Below are 15433 nucleotides of genomic sequence, written 5' to 3'. Positions count from 1 at the left end.
ACTTGGGAAACTTGTCTCTGTTCACTTGATGTTGCTCTCACAAAACCATGAGACCCTGGAAGGGTATCTGTACTAAATGATACCCTTGGTCATTTCCACATGGCTGCTTGGGCTGCTCCACTGATGGAAGATGAATTCCAAAATAAAACATTCCAAAAGCAATCATACCAAGGACATGGCCAGCACTGAGCAGATGCTCAGTTTTAGTTAATTCATATATTAGAAACTTACCCAACCATTCCTTAAAGTTGGACTTGTAGGGGACTTTTGGTTTTTCCAGATGATAAATAACACTATCAAGTGGCTTCTACAAAAATCTTTGTCTATGTTTCCACTCATTTACATAAGCTAAATATTTCCTGATTCTGTAAAATATCATAGTTAATGTATCATCATTATTTAATGTTATAAAACATTCTCTTTGACAACTTAGGATCCCTGCTACAGATCTTTTCCTAAAAGCTCTCTGATGAATTGACGGGAGGTAAGAAACATTAAGTCCGTGGAATCTAAGATTAGAAAGATTTCACTAAATTTAAAACAGTTATAAATCAGAATGCTTGAACTGAGAAAGATTCCACAGATCCTATGCCTCAATATGAGGAAAATGAGCGTTCCTTTTTCTTCACAACCTTGCCACTGTTATTTTTTGCCTTTTTAATAACAGCCATTCTGACTGTTGTGAGACGACATCTCATTGTGGTTTCAATTTGCATTTCCCAGTGATTAGTAATGCTGAAGCATTTTTTCATATGTTTGTTGGCCTCATGTATGTCTTCTTTTGAGAAATGTCTGTTTATGTCCCATGTCTGCTTCTTAATGAGGCTGTTTTTTACTCATTAATTTGTTTGAGTTTCTTATAAATTCTGCATATTAGACCTATGCCAGATACATAGTTTACAAATATTTTCTTCTATTCTCTAAGTTGTTTCTTTACAGTGTTGATAGTTTATTTTGCTGTACAGAAGCTCTTTAGGTCTCACTTGTCAATTTTTGTTTTGTAATTGCTTTGGGAGTCTTTGTCATGAAATATTTGTTAAAGCCTATGTCCAGAATGGCATTTCCTAGTTTTCTAGGGTTTTTAGCTTTAGGTTTTACATTTAAGTAATTAATCTTAATTAATTTTTGTATATGGTGAAAGGAAAGGATCTAGTTTCAGTCTTCTGCATTTAACTAGCCAATTACCCTGGCATCATTTATTGAATAGGGAGTTCTTTCCCCATTGCTTATTATTGTCAACTTTGTCAAAGATCAGTAGCTGAAGGTGTGTGATTTTATTTATGGGTTCTCTAACCTGTTCCACTGGCCTATGTGTCTGTCTTTGTACCATGCTGTTTTGCTTACTGTAGCCTTTTAGTATAGTTTTAAGTTGGGTAATGTGATGCTTTAAGCTTTGTTCTTTTTGGTTAGGATTGCCTTGGCTATTCAGGCTCCTTTTTCATTCCATATGAATTTTTAAATAGTTTTTTTTCTAATTCTGTGAAGGATATCATCGGTAGTTTAAAAGGAATAACACTGAATCTGTAAATTCCTTTGGAAACTATGGCCATTTTAAAAATATTGACTCTTCCTATACATGAGCATGGAATATTTTTTCATTTATTTGTGTCATCTCTGATTCCTTTGAGCAATGTTTTGTAATTCTTATTATGGAGATGTTTCACTTCCCTGGTCAGTTGTATTCCTGGGTATTTTATTCTTTTCGCAGCTATCATAAATGGGATTGCATTCTTGATTTGGCTGTCAACTTGGATATTATTGTTGTATGGAAATGCTACTGATATTTGTACATTGATTTTGTGTTCTGAAACTTTGCTGAAGTTGTGTATCAGATCTAGGAGGCTTTGGGCAGAGACAATGGGATTTTCTAGGTATAGAATCATATCATCTGGGAAGAGAAATAGTTTGACTTTCTCTCTTCCTATTTGGCTGCCTTTTATTTCTTTCTCTTACCTGATTGCTCTGACTAGAACTTCCAGTAGTGTGTTGAATATGAGTAGTGAGAGTTGGCATTCTTGTCTTGTTCTTGTACTCAAGGGGAATGTTTCCATCTTTTGCCCATTCTATATGATGTTGGCTGTAGGTTTTTCATGTATGTTTCTTATTACTTTGAGGTATGTTCCTTCAATGCCTAGTTTGTTGAAGGTTTTTAACATGAAAGGATATTGAATTTTATCAAAAACCTTTTCTGTATATTTTAAGATGATCATATGGTTTTTGGTTTTGGTTCTGTTTATGTGATGAATTATATTTTTTTGATTTGTGTATGTTGAACCAACCTTGCATCCTAGGAATAAAGCCGACTTGAATCATGGTGGATTAGCTTCTTGATGTGCTGCTATATTTGATTTGCTAGTAATTTGTTGAAGTTTTTCATCTACGTTCATTTGGAATATTGGCCTGAGGTTTTCTTTTTTCATTGTGTCTCTGCCAGGTTTTGGTATCAGAATGATGTGACCTCATAAAATGAGTTAGGGAGGACTTTCCTCCTCCTCAACTTTTGGGAATAGTTTCAATAGAAATGGTACCAGCTCTTCCTTATACATGTGGTAGAATTTGGCTGTGAATCTATCTGGTTCAGGAATTTTTCTGGTTGATAAGTTTTTTATTACTGATTCAATTTTTGAACTCATTATTGATCTATTCAATGTTTCAATTTCTTCCTGGTTCAATCTTAGGAGGTTTTATGTTTCCAGGAGTTTAGCCATTTCTTTTAGGTTTTCTAGTTCGTAATAGTCCCTGAGGGGGTTTTGTATTTCTATGGGATCAGTAGTAATGTCTCCCTTGTCATTTCTGATTGTGATTATTTGGATCTTCTCTCTTTTTTACTTTATTAGTCTAGTTAGTGGTCTATCAATTTTATTTATTCCTTCAGAAAACCGATTTTGGGTTTCATTGATCTTTTGCATGCTTTTTTGTTTTTGTTTTTTGAGATGGAGTCTCACTCTGTCTCCCAGCCTGGAGTGCCATGGCACGATCTCAGCTCACTGCAAGCTCCGTCTCCTGGGTTCACACCATTCTCCTGCCTCAGCCTCCTGAGTAGCTGGGACTACAGGTGCCTGCCACCATGCCCGGCTAAGTTTTTGTATTTTTAGTAGAGACAGGGTTTCACCATGTTAGCCAGTATGGTCTCCATCTCCTGACCTCATGATCTGCCCACCTCAGCCTCCCGAAGTGCTGGGATTACAGGTATAAGCCACCACACCAGGCTGATCTTTTGTGTGACTTATCACACCTCAATTTCATTCAATTCAGCTCTGGTTTTGGTTATTTCTTGTCTTCTGCTTGCTTTGGGGTTGTTTTACTCTTGTTTCTCTAATTCCTCTAGATATGATGTTAGATTATTAATTTGAGATCTTGATGTTAATATTTACCACTAGAAACTTTCCTCTTCACACTACTTTAGCTGTGTCCCAGAGATTCTGGCAATGTTTACTTTGTTGTTTTTTTTTTTCATTAGTTTGAAAGAATTTCTAGATTTCTGCCTTAATTTTATTATTTACCTAAAAGTCATTTAGGAACAGATTGTTTAATTTCCATGTAATTGTATAGTTTTGAGAGATCTTCTTAGTATTGAGTTCTATTTTTACTGCACTGTGGTCTGATAATGTGGTTGGTATGAATTTGTTGAGAACTGTTTTATGGCCAAATGTGTGATTCATTTTAGAGTATATGCCATGCATAAATGAGAAGAATGTATTATTTTGTTGTTGTTGTTGGATGGAAAGTTCTATAGATATCTCTTAGGTCCATTTGGTCAAGTGTTGAGCTTAGGTCTAGAATGTCTTTATTAGTTTTCTGCCTCAGTGATCTGTCTAATAATGTCTGTGTGGTGTGGATATCTCCCACTATTATTGTATGGTTATCTAAGTCTCTTCACAGGTCCCGAAAAACTTGTTTTATTAATCTGAGTAATCTGAGTGCTCAAATGTTGGGTGCATATACACTTAGAATAGCTAAGTTTTCTTGTTGAATTGGACCCTTTATCTTTATGTAATGCTATTCATTGTCCTTTTTTTATTACTGTTGGTTTAAAATCTGTTTTGTCTGAAATAAGAATAGCAACTCCTGCTTTTTTCTGTTTTCTGTTTGCTTGATAGATTTTTCTTCATACCTTTATTTTGAGCCTATGAGTGTCATCACCCATGTAAAATGGGTCTCTTGAAGACAGCATGCAGTTAGGTCTTGCTTCTTTATCCAATTTGCCAGTTTTTCTGTCTTTTAAGTGTGGGGGCAGGCAGGGTAGCCAATGTTTGTTAAAGGTTAATATTTACATGTGTGAATTTGATCCTGTCATCATGTTAGCTGGTTGTTACATAGACTTCATTGTGTAGTAGCTTTATAGTGTCAATGGTCTATGTACTTAAGTGTGTTTCTGTTGTGGCTGGCAATAGTCTTTCATTTCCATGTTTAGAACACCCTCAAGGATCTCTTGTAAGAAAGGTCTGGTGGCAATGAATTCCCTTAGTACTTGATTGTCTGTAAAGGATTTTATTTCTCCTTAGCTTCATAAGCTAAGGAGAAAGACACTCAGGTTTCTTATGTAGTGTTCTTGGCTGGATGTGAAACTCTTGGTTAGAGTCTTTTCTTTAAGAATGCTGAATATAGGCCTTTCTAGCAGCCTTCAGTAGTTTTTCTGTTGCATGGACCTTGAAGAATCTGATGACTAAGTGTCTTGGGGATGTCATCTTTTCTAGTACCTTGCAGGGTTTCTCTGAATTTCCTGAATTAGAATGTTGACCTCCCTAGTGAGGTTGGGGAAATTTTTATGAGCAATATCCTCAAATATGTTTTCCAAGTTGCTTGCCCTCTCTCCCTCTCTTTCAGGGACACCAGTGAGTCATAGGTTTGGTCTCTTAATGTAATCTCATATTTCTTTGATGTTTTGTTCATTCTTTTTTTTTTCCTTTTTTTCTGACTGAGTTAATTTGCAGAACTGGTCTTTGAGTTCTGAGATTATTTCTTGAGCTTGGTCTATTCTGCTATTAATTACGGTTAGAGTATGAAATTCTTACAGTGAGTAATTCAACTCTATCAGATCAGTTTGGTTTTTTCTTAAAATGCTACTTCATCTTTCACCTCTTCTATAATTTTACTGGAATCCTTAGATTCCTTGGATTGGATATCAACTTTCTCCTGAATCTCAATGATCTTCATTGTCATCCAAATTCTGAATTATACATCTGTCATTCCAGCCATTTCAGTCTGTTTAAGAACCATTGCTGGGGAGCTAGTATACTCATTTGGAGAAAAGAAGGCACTCAGGCCTTTTGAGTTGCCAGAGTTCTTGCACTGATTCTTTCTGCTCTGTGTGGGCTGATGTTCCTTTAATCTTTGAAGTTGCTTTCCTTTGGATGGGGCTTTTCCCTTTTATAATTTTTTAAGCCCTTGAGGGTGTGACTGTGGTATAATTTAAGTTCAGTCAACTGCCATTGTTTCTGGATGATTTCAGGAGGCCAGGGCTCAGCTCAGTACTCCTGGACTGCATGCTCTAACTCTGGAGAACTGGGACCAGGCCCAAGGCTTTGTTCTCTAGCCCCTTGTAGTTGAGCAAGGAGGGGCCAAGTTATTTCCAGTTCACTGGCAACAACACTCTGATGGGGAGTGCCAGCAAAAGTGCTTTGTTGGAGTTAGCGACAGCAAGATCCATGCTTGGATCCACACACCAACAGCAACAGGGCCACAGCACTGTGGGGTCTCTGCATTCATGTTTGTGAAGGCAGGGGCAGGATAGTGGTGGCAAGATCTACGCACACTGGCAAAGGAGTGGGGGAAGCTGCAGGTGAGCACATGCCAGCAGGGGTGTCTCTGTCAAAGCTCTCTGATGGTTAGGCAGAGTTTGCTGGTGAAGATGCTATGGAGATGGCCATTGGGAAGCACCCCCGTTGGGCAGCTGAGGCTGTACTGCATGCAGGTGTGGTCAATCACAGGGACCCTGGGAGGGGCCAGCAGATAGAGGGTGCTCAGATCAAACTGGTCTTACCCACAGGCAAGATAGCCCTGTTTCGTCCATGTCTGACAGTCAACAAAGGCCAAAGCCACCTAGAATAGCATGGCAAACCTTGAGGAATGGGCATCCCTGGCTATGCTCCACTGTAGCCATGCCCACTCCAAACACTGGGCTCCACACAGGCTTGGAGTCCTGTTCTTGCTTATTCTCCAAGAAGCTCTCCCTGTCAACTCAAATGTCTATGGAGATTATGAAGTCTTCTGCAGCTGTAATTGCAGAGATCTGTGGTGAGAATGGGCCACTCCATGCCTACTTAATTCACCTCTTCCCCAGGAGCCACTTGGGGCCAGGAACAAGTTCTGGTACTCAGCAACTTTGTGCAGTTTCCAGCTTCCTCTTCCTTCAGCCCAGGGTCTGTGTCCTCCCTCCATCTACTCTCAATGCCTTCCTTCCAAAGATCTGCTCAGAGTGTACTGTTCTTTTCCATGGTCTTGTCTCTTGGTGGGAGGGGGTACTTCCTGGTTACATCTAGTCAGCCATCTTGGCTTTTCTCTTACTTTTATTTTATTTTATAAGGGAGCATATTTGAGGCCATCCTTCAGAAAATGTTATTGTTTGCACTTGCATTCTGATGTGCTTTCTTTCTTAGCTCTCAGGAAAGTAAGCTAATCCCCAGCTTGGCATATCTGAGCAGTAGCCCATATGATTGTCATCTCTGTGGCTGCCCCACTCCTACAGACAACTGGACACCAAAAGAGAAGGGACTAGTGTGGTGGACTCTGTTTTAGAAAAAAAAAATCACTCAACCTGCTGAGTGGGACATGAATCCTAGAGATAGAGACACCAGCTGGAAGGGACCAAGAGATACAAGATGAATGCATTACCAAAGCAGCAGAGGTAGGAATGAAGGAAAAAGATGGACTAAAGATGGACCTCTCCAAGAGATACAAGATGAATGCATTACCAAAGCAGCAGAGGTAGGAATGAAGGAAAAAGATGGACTAAAGATGGACCTCTCCAAGAGATACAAGATGAATGCATTACCAAAGCAGCAGAGGTAGGAATGAAGAAAAAAGATGCACTAAAGGTGGACCTCTCCAAGAGATAACTCTGGTGCCTGCATTTGCTCCCATCACCTCAGTTGCAACCATACCTGTGGCAAACAGCTACAACTCATCCCTTTCCAGCCCACCAGCAGGGTCTGCCTTTCTTCATAAATTTCTGTTGGTTAAGCCATTCAATTTGTGATACTTTGTTATGACAGCCCCCCCAAAAAACTGATACAAAGACTATTTGAAACATACAGTTAGACCCTCTATCATTAATGATGGACCTCACTCATGGATAATGCGCTTTGAGATATTAATTAATGATAATAGCTACATTTGTACATTATAATAGTACATAATTTATAATTAAGTGTACACATACACACACAGATGTATATTAGCATGCAGTCTCAATATTTTTACTGATAGGACTGTGCGATCAAGAACATCTTGCTTATTTGGCTAAACTAGCATTCCTGTGAAAGTCTGTCCACTGTGAGTTCCTTAAAATAAACCTCCCATTACCAGAGTAACCTGGATAGGTCTCCCCGAAAACCATGAAAACTGAGTTCAAACTCTCATTCACCCACAGCCCTTTATTCTGCAGAGACTGAACGTGCATGTTTAAGACTTAGGTTGAACTTTTGTATCCTCCAAAGGGTGGCCCAGCCTAGTAATTTTATTTTAGAACAAACACATCTCATCCAACAACTAAACTAAGGCTCCCACCTCAACTGATCCATTTCACAGGATCTGGCCAATGTGAGAGTAACCCGTCAAGCTGTCGTCTGAGTGGCTCCTTCTGATGGCTGTCAGAAAGCATCTCCATGCCTCTCTCCCTAGCTTCTGGCTCCCCAATTAAAAAGTATACAAATGATGTGCTTTACAAGTTGCCCAGTTTTCCTTTTCCATAATGTCTGCCAAGTTGCATTGAGGTCTGTAAAACTTGTAAAAGGTCATGTAATATCAACTCAGTCTAAAGTGAAACTATCAATGAGTTTCAGATGATGGTTCTTCCAACTGGATTAGTGAAGATGAGGGAAAAAATGTAAGCAGGTATCATAAATTATTGATTTCATTGACAGCAGCTACTATGCATTAAGTCCTTGCTACATGCCACACCCTGTGTTAAGTGTTTTACTCACAGACATTTTTTTCCAATAATCCTGATTCCAACCCTATAAAATAAATGGTGCAATTATTTCCAATTTACAGGTGAGGAAACTGAGTCCCAATGTCACATAATTACTACATGGAAGAGGTATGATTTTAACAAGATCCTAACTCAAAATCATGTGCTCTTCTATTCACAATAGCAAAGACATGAAATCAGTCTAGATGCCCATCAACCGTGGACTGGATAAAGAAACTGTGGTACATATACACCATGAAATACCATGCAGCCATAAAAAAGAACAAAATCATGTCCTTTGCAGCAACATGGATGCAGCAGGATTATCCTAAAATTAACACAGGAACAGAAAACCAAATACCACACGCTCACTTATAAATGGGAGCTAAATATTGAGTACCGTGGACACAAAGAAAGGAACAATAGACATAGGATCTCTTTTTTTTTTTTTTTTTTTTTTTTTTTTGAGTTGGAGTCTCGCTCTGTCGCCCAGGTTGGAGTGCAGTGGCGTGATTTCGGCTCACTGCAAACTCCGCCTCCCGGGTTCACGCCATTCTCCCGCCTCAGCCTCCCGAGTAGCTGGGACTACAGGTGCCCGCCACCACACCTGGCTAATTTTTTTTTATTTTTAGTAGAGAGGGGGTTTCACTGTGTTAGCCAGGATGGTCTCAATCTCCTGACCTCGTGATCCACCCGCCTCAGCCTCCCAAAGTGCTGGGATTACAGTCATGAGCTGGAGCCTCTTTGAGAGTGAAGAGTAAAAGGGGGGTGAGGATCAAAAAGCTACCTATAGGGTACTATGCTCAGGTACCTGTATGATGAAGTAGTCTGTACACCAAACCCCCATGATATGTAATTTACCCATGTAACAAACCTGCACATGTACCCCCTGAACCTAAAATAAAAGTTGGAAGAAAAAAATAAAAAATTTAAAAAAAAACTGAAAGTATAAATGGTTAAAAAAAATAACGCGCTCTTAAAAATTTTGCTGTATATTGATCTTTTGGCTGCTTTTATAACACAATCACAAGATGCATGCTGACGAGTGAGTTTGACACACCTCATACAAAATCTCAGGGTCAAGTTGAGTGGTTCTCAAACTTGTTTGGATGTTGCTGAAGCACCTGAAAGTCAGGCAAAATATCAAGAAGTGGTTTTACAGTTAATGAGACTTTACAAACAGTTCTAGGAGGAGAAAAATATACGTGTTCATGAAACTGAGTCTCACCCAGAATGAGAACCCACAGAGGAAGTAGCCATCACAGAGGGTATGGGGGAGCGGAACCTTCATCCTTAATCACTCACTTGCTACCCTCTCATTTACTTTGCTGTCTGTAAAGACTTGCAAGCAGACATTCAGGGAGGTAAACAGAGTTTTAGGAAAGATTATATAAGAAAGACTTACAACTAAGAAAAGCTCGTCCAGCAGAGCACAGGGCTGAGAGTGAGACCTCCTGAACTCCAATCCTGGTTCTCCAACTTCCAAGCTGACTGCATAGCTCAGTTTCCTCATCTGTGAAGTGGGAAGAATATTTCTAAATACCTTCAATAGCTATTATGATGATTAAGTACACATGTAATGCAATAGAACAGAGTACCTTTAATGTAAGTAACCAATAAACAGTAATTATTATCTAAATAACACATGTAATGCACTAGAACAGAGTACCTGTAATATAAAGGTACTCTAAAAAATACTGTTAATGTAAGAGTATCTTTAATATAAATAGTCAATAAATATTAGCTATCATCTTCTTATCATCATAAATTTGCTTTTCCCTCAAAATTGTATAGGCCTGCCATTATTCTTGGTTTGAACATCCATGTTCTATAGGATCATGTATGAGGACATCACTCTGGATTAATATGTATACAGTACTACAAAGGATTGCCCTGATTTGATATTGATGATCTCAGGGGTTTAGGACTAAACAAGGGTATAGGGAAAGATTAGAAATTTTCTTCCAATAATTCTGTATTTTTGGTTTGTTAAAACTGCATATATCACTGTTGTAATTTTTTAAATCTAATAACATAAAAATCAAGTTACCATGACTTTAAAAATCAAAAAGTAAAATCATGTTTACCTTTTCCAACACATCCCATATTCAATAACATCAAGGTTTGTGTCCGTGGGGATGGAGAGGTGATAATAATAATAACAATGGCTGAAAGCACAAGGCACTGTGCAAAAAGCCTAACACAAAAAAAGCTTACTGGAGTTGTGACACATTACACAGATCTCAAGATATAAAGCCTCCATTGCTGTGTTTGCAAAAAATAAATAAATTTTTAAAAAGTAAAACAATAACAATAAGACATTTCTGCATTTCTGACAGAGTTCTCTTGTTCCTGCATTTTCCTTATGATTGGTGGGCTTTGCCTTCAAGCATCCCCTGCTCCCACCCATTCCTTCCCCTCCCCTCCTCCCTCTCCCCCTCCCCTTTCTCCTGCAAACAAGTCAGAGGAGGCAGGGAGTGCGAACACAGTACATGGGAGGGGGAGGATAGAGTTCACTCTGTTAAAAATCATTAATCATCTTGAGGTCACCAGCCCTGAACACATTTCCTTCTCAAAGGCTGTCCTGTGGGCGATCTGTCTCCTAACAGGTTTTGTAATGCTGAGTTGTAAAGCGTTCCTGATGAATTATTGTTGGCACTCAGTCCAAAGGCTTGAAGTCTCAAGTCCATGAAAAGAAAAAGCAGACCCTCTCTCATGCGCCTGTTGTCCATGGGGCCAGCACAGGGCTTGCATTGTGCATGTCAGTGGATGGCCTGGAGGCCCCTCATCCCTCCAGCACAGACTCCTGGAGGGGACTGAGACAGATTGGCTTTTATCACTACACATGGGAGCTGGGTGTTTCAGGCAGGTCACGCCTACTCCATGCCCCCTCATAGCATACCTCTGGGAAAGGACAGGATTTGTATTCCCATTTGACAGACAAGGAAACTGAGGCCAGGGCTATATTATGGCATGTCCAAGGCAACCCAGCTACTTTGTGGCAAAGCTAGGATTAGAACGTAGATCTCCAAGCTGCTACCTATTTCCTTTTCTCCGCGCCACTTGCCCTGGGCTACATGGCCTTTGGCGATGTGGGGTTCTTTTCCCTATAGGATCTCAACTGACACCACTGCTGCCTCACCTGGAGCCTCTGTTCCAGCTCTCCATCTGCCTGAACTGCTCTGCTCCTAGACCCTCCCATCTGCTTCTAAGACCAATGTAAGGTCCCACTCAGAGAGGCCGTCCTGACCACCTGGTCTGAAATCGCCACATCTCTCTTGATTGCAACACCCTACTTCACTTCTTCAGAGCACTCAGCACTTTCCAACATTCTCTTGTTTATCTGTTGTATATTTGTCCTCTTTGTCTCTTCCTCTGCCATCCAGCTCCACCTCATTCAGATTATCAGCTCAGGAAGGTGGCCACATGTCTCTCTTGTTCTCCACTTATGGCCAGCACTGAAATAGCAACTGCCTGGTGCTCAGTAAAACTGTGGTTAATTAATTAATGAATCAAAATGAAATGCAGATCATTAACAAAGCCGTACTTTTGCATAAAGCCTTTTGAAATGTGCTTGTGTGTGGGGGGATGGCTCTTCTCTCTCCCCCCATATATTTATATATTCTAAAGCACTTTCACAATAACATTTTATTGTCACTTATCCCACATGAGGTAGGAAGAACAGGCATTATTATAACCATCTTACAGATAGGAAATTTAAGCCTCAGAGAAATTTGGTAACTTTTCCTCTCGACCTTAATTTCTTTTCTTTTTTTTTTTTTTTTTGAAACAGGATCTTGTTCTGTTGCCCAGGCTACAGGATAGTGGCATGTTCATAGCTCACTGCAGCCTCAACCTCCTGGGCTTAAGAGATCCTCCCAACCTCAACCTACTGAGTAGTTGGGACTACAGGTACACATTACCATGCCTGGCTAATTATTTGATTTTTTTTTTTTCTAGAGACAAGGTCTCACTCTGTTGTAAAGGCTGGTCTCAAACTCCTGGCCTCAAGTGATTCTCCGCCCTCAGCCTCCCAAAGTGCTGGGATTATAGGCGTGAGCCACTGCACCTGACCTTTGACTCAAAAATTAGAAGACCAGGATGCTCCTACAAGTTGCGTGTTAGGTAACCTTACAAAGGTCATTTTCCTTGCTGGGGCCTCAGTCTCCCTATAATAAGGGATTGTAAATTAAAAGATCTCTAAGGTTCTCTCTGGGAATAATATTCTTGGATAATGTTTCCCAAACTGTGTGCTTAGAACCCTAGTATCTGAGGAGATGGTAACATGTTTTCTGTGGAACAGTTTGGGAAACACTGTTCCCGTATTGGCTTTAAGTTTACTTCAGGCAGGGACTGGATCCCTGGGTAAGGTGTGCCAAGACCTGGAGCAAAGAAGTGAAAAAGGAACTAAATATCTCAGCTTCTATACTGTCAACCACATGTGACTACTTCCCTGGCATAATCTCATTTGACATTCAAAGTCCCTAGAAGTAGGTATTCTTCTTACTTCCACTTCACAGCTTGGCAAGTAATTGAAACTCAGGAAAGTCAGTGAGATCATGTGTATGGCAGAGGATGGTTGTTCAAGGAATTGACCTCAAAGGGTCCATTCATAAACTTTAAAGGGGAAGTAGAAAGCTTTCTTGACTTGTGTTTGATTTGCCATCAATTACATGGAGCTGCTGCTTCACTTCCACCTTCCAAATGTCAAACGAGTGTATCTACTAACTGAAACATAGCTCACACTCTAGCTGCAAGGGAGTCTGGGAAGTGTAATTCTTTATATCCCTGTAGTGCAGGATGGCACACATAAGAAGGGTGGTATTGGTGTTGAGTGCCAATGACCACATTCATCATTTATCCTACAGTGAATTTGCTTTCAAAGCTGCTCTACTCCTGGACTCTAAAAGTCTGAGACGTGAACTGGAGAACTGAGGACAGGGAATTGGTGTAGGAATAAATTTGGGGTAGAGGTGGCAATCCAGGTCAAGATGAAAACACAAAGCTCCTGCCCAGCATTGCAGCAAAACAAAAGAAAATTGAAGAGAAAGAAACGGAATCCAAGCAGCAGTGAGGGAAGGATTCGTTGTCTCAGATGGAAGCCACCTGAGGGGTTTCATCTGGACTCCTCCCTTCCTCACTGTGTGATCTCTGGCATTCTCTCTCTCTCTCTCTCTCTCTCTCTCTCTCTCTCTCTCTCTCTCTCTGTTTCTCTCACTCTCTCTCTCTCTCTCTCTCTGAAACACACTTCCTTTATCTCTTTTCTTTTCCCTTTGGTTTTAAGAATCAACTGGGTCACAGTACACAGACATGATTTGTTTACTGTTAAGGAATGCACAGATGAAAGAAAAAATGATCATCTCCCAAACAGCAAAGCCAAGTGGACTCACCCATTTGTCTTTTAAGCTGCACTCATTTAACCTGGAAAGTCCTGTAAGTGGCAGAGGCACATTTCAACATAATTTCAATTCAGAAGAGCAATTGAAATCTGATTTCTAAGAATCAATATGCCTTACCTTTATAATTAAAAAAAGTAAGTTAAAAATACAATGTCTTGATCAAAATAAAATGCCCAACTGTAATCTGTAATCTCTCTCTCTCTCTCACACACACACACACACACATATTTTTACAATCACAACTGTGACTTAGCATTTATAGCATGTTTATGGGATCACAGAATGTTTGAGCCAGAAGGATCTGAAAGCTCATCTATTCAACCATGTTCTGAGGACCCAATAAATCCACAGAGAATGTGAAGAGCCCCCAGAGTAGAAGGGATGGTAACCCAGACCTCTCCTCCTGCCTTCCCCAGAAAGTTTGGCTTTCATCAATTTTATATTTTAAATTTGCCTGCATGACTCCATTTCAAAAAGAAATCTCACTGCAACACACACAAATATGAAAACCAGTGGATGAGCTCAAAGCTTCATAGCTCTGCCATTTCTCCAATGGGGAAGCCGAGGCCAAGAAAACTAAAAAGCCCATGTGGAAGTCCCACAGAAGCACAAAACGGGGTCTGGAACTGGAATTCTGAGGCCTAACCTGCTTTCCCCACCGGAAGAATCCCAGGCTGGGTGACCAGACAGCCGTGGCTCTGATCAGAGGGGCAGATCGTTATTGGTGCTGCTTGTCTGCACAACATATAGTATTGTTTAAGTCCTGAAGCTCAGCGACATCCCCTGGCAAGAATCTCTGAACTGGAGCCCAAAGGAGAGCGCTGTGGTGGTGGAAGGAGAGAGCCCCGGCGAGGAGAGGGTGGCTCCTTCAAGGGGGCGGTGCGCTCTGCCGTTCCGCGTCATATCCCTTGGCAGTATTGTAAACACAAGTCCACTGTATGTTTTTAAAACGTGAGAAGAAGCAGGATCCTGCCCTCGTGTTTTGACATCGCCTGCAGGGAGGGAGAATGGGACGAGCAGATCTGGCCTGTGCAAAATGTAATTGTTTTTCCCATCTGATGGTTAATCTCAGGCGGGACGGGCTGTCCCACAGGCTCTCAACCTGAGCCGCCCACACCCGGGCGCAGGGCGAGGGCCCTGGACTCAGACCCGCGGCCACTGCAAAGTTGCCACTCGTGTGCTCTGGGAATTTAGGGGTCGTTATTCTCAGCTGAAAAATGAGAGTTGGCCTAGATCAGGGATTTCAAGCTGTCAGAGAGACTCTGGTTGGATCCATGTTACAAAATGGGTGTCCTGGTAAGATTTAGGTTGAAGTTTCCGCTACGAAAAGGAAGATGGAAATCCAGGAGACTGAATGTTTCTCACAGCTCTTTCTCTCTCAAGTATTCTAATTCAAGATTCTACTTGTCTTTAAGGTGAAAGATGAAACTAAAAGAAGTTTCATCTCCACCCAAGAGAGATGAAGAAGGCATCCTCAGTGCTCCAAAAGTCCACTGAAGAACTCGGGGTCTGTGCAGCTGAACCCTGCCAGCCCACTGACCTCCCCGGAAAACCCACAGTTAGTTGCCCCCTCCTCTCCCCTGTGTCAGCACTTCATGCCTTGCACCAATAACACTGCTACACAGCTACTGTGTTGCACTGTCCCACCTTTCCTGCCACTTCCTACCTTCATCCTCTATGAGCTGCCTGAAACCCCTGGCTGTGTCTTATTCCTAGATGAAACCCCCATATCCAGCATGTCAGGCCTCTGAGCCCAAGCTAAGCCATCATATCCCCAGTGACCTACACGCATACATCCAGATGGCCTGAAGCAACTGAAGATCCACAGAAGTGAAAATAGCCTTAACTGATGACATCCCACCACGGTGATTTGTTTCTGCCCCACCCTAACTGATCAATGTAC

The 15433-nt window shown here is 41.0% G+C and overlaps 1 long non-coding RNA gene across 1 annotated transcript in view; it reads right to left on the bottom strand.

The window, feature by feature from the left end:
- Nucleotides 1-14348, bottom strand: part of LOC105487932 (uncharacterized) — a 31212-nt gene extending 16864 nt beyond the window's left edge. Inside the window, exons 1-2 of the long non-coding RNA XR_011621469.1 lie at nt 14177-14348; nt 9537-9644 (exon numbers count right to left, since the gene is read on the bottom strand). This is a non-coding gene — a long non-coding RNA (uncharacterized lncRNA). The remainder of the gene's footprint in view (nt 1-9536; nt 9645-14176) is intronic.
- Nucleotides 14349-15433: the final 1085 nt, after the last annotated feature.

This window comes from Macaca nemestrina, chromosome 3 (genome assembly GCF_043159975.1).
Source record: "Macaca nemestrina isolate mMacNem1 chromosome 3, mMacNem.hap1, whole genome shotgun sequence".
In the NCBI taxonomy this organism is placed as follows: Eukaryota; Metazoa; Chordata; class Mammalia; order Primates; family Cercopithecidae; genus Macaca; species Macaca nemestrina.
The sequence above is the reverse complement of the archived record's forward strand: the minus strand, read 5'-3'. Positions and strand labels throughout refer to the sequence as shown.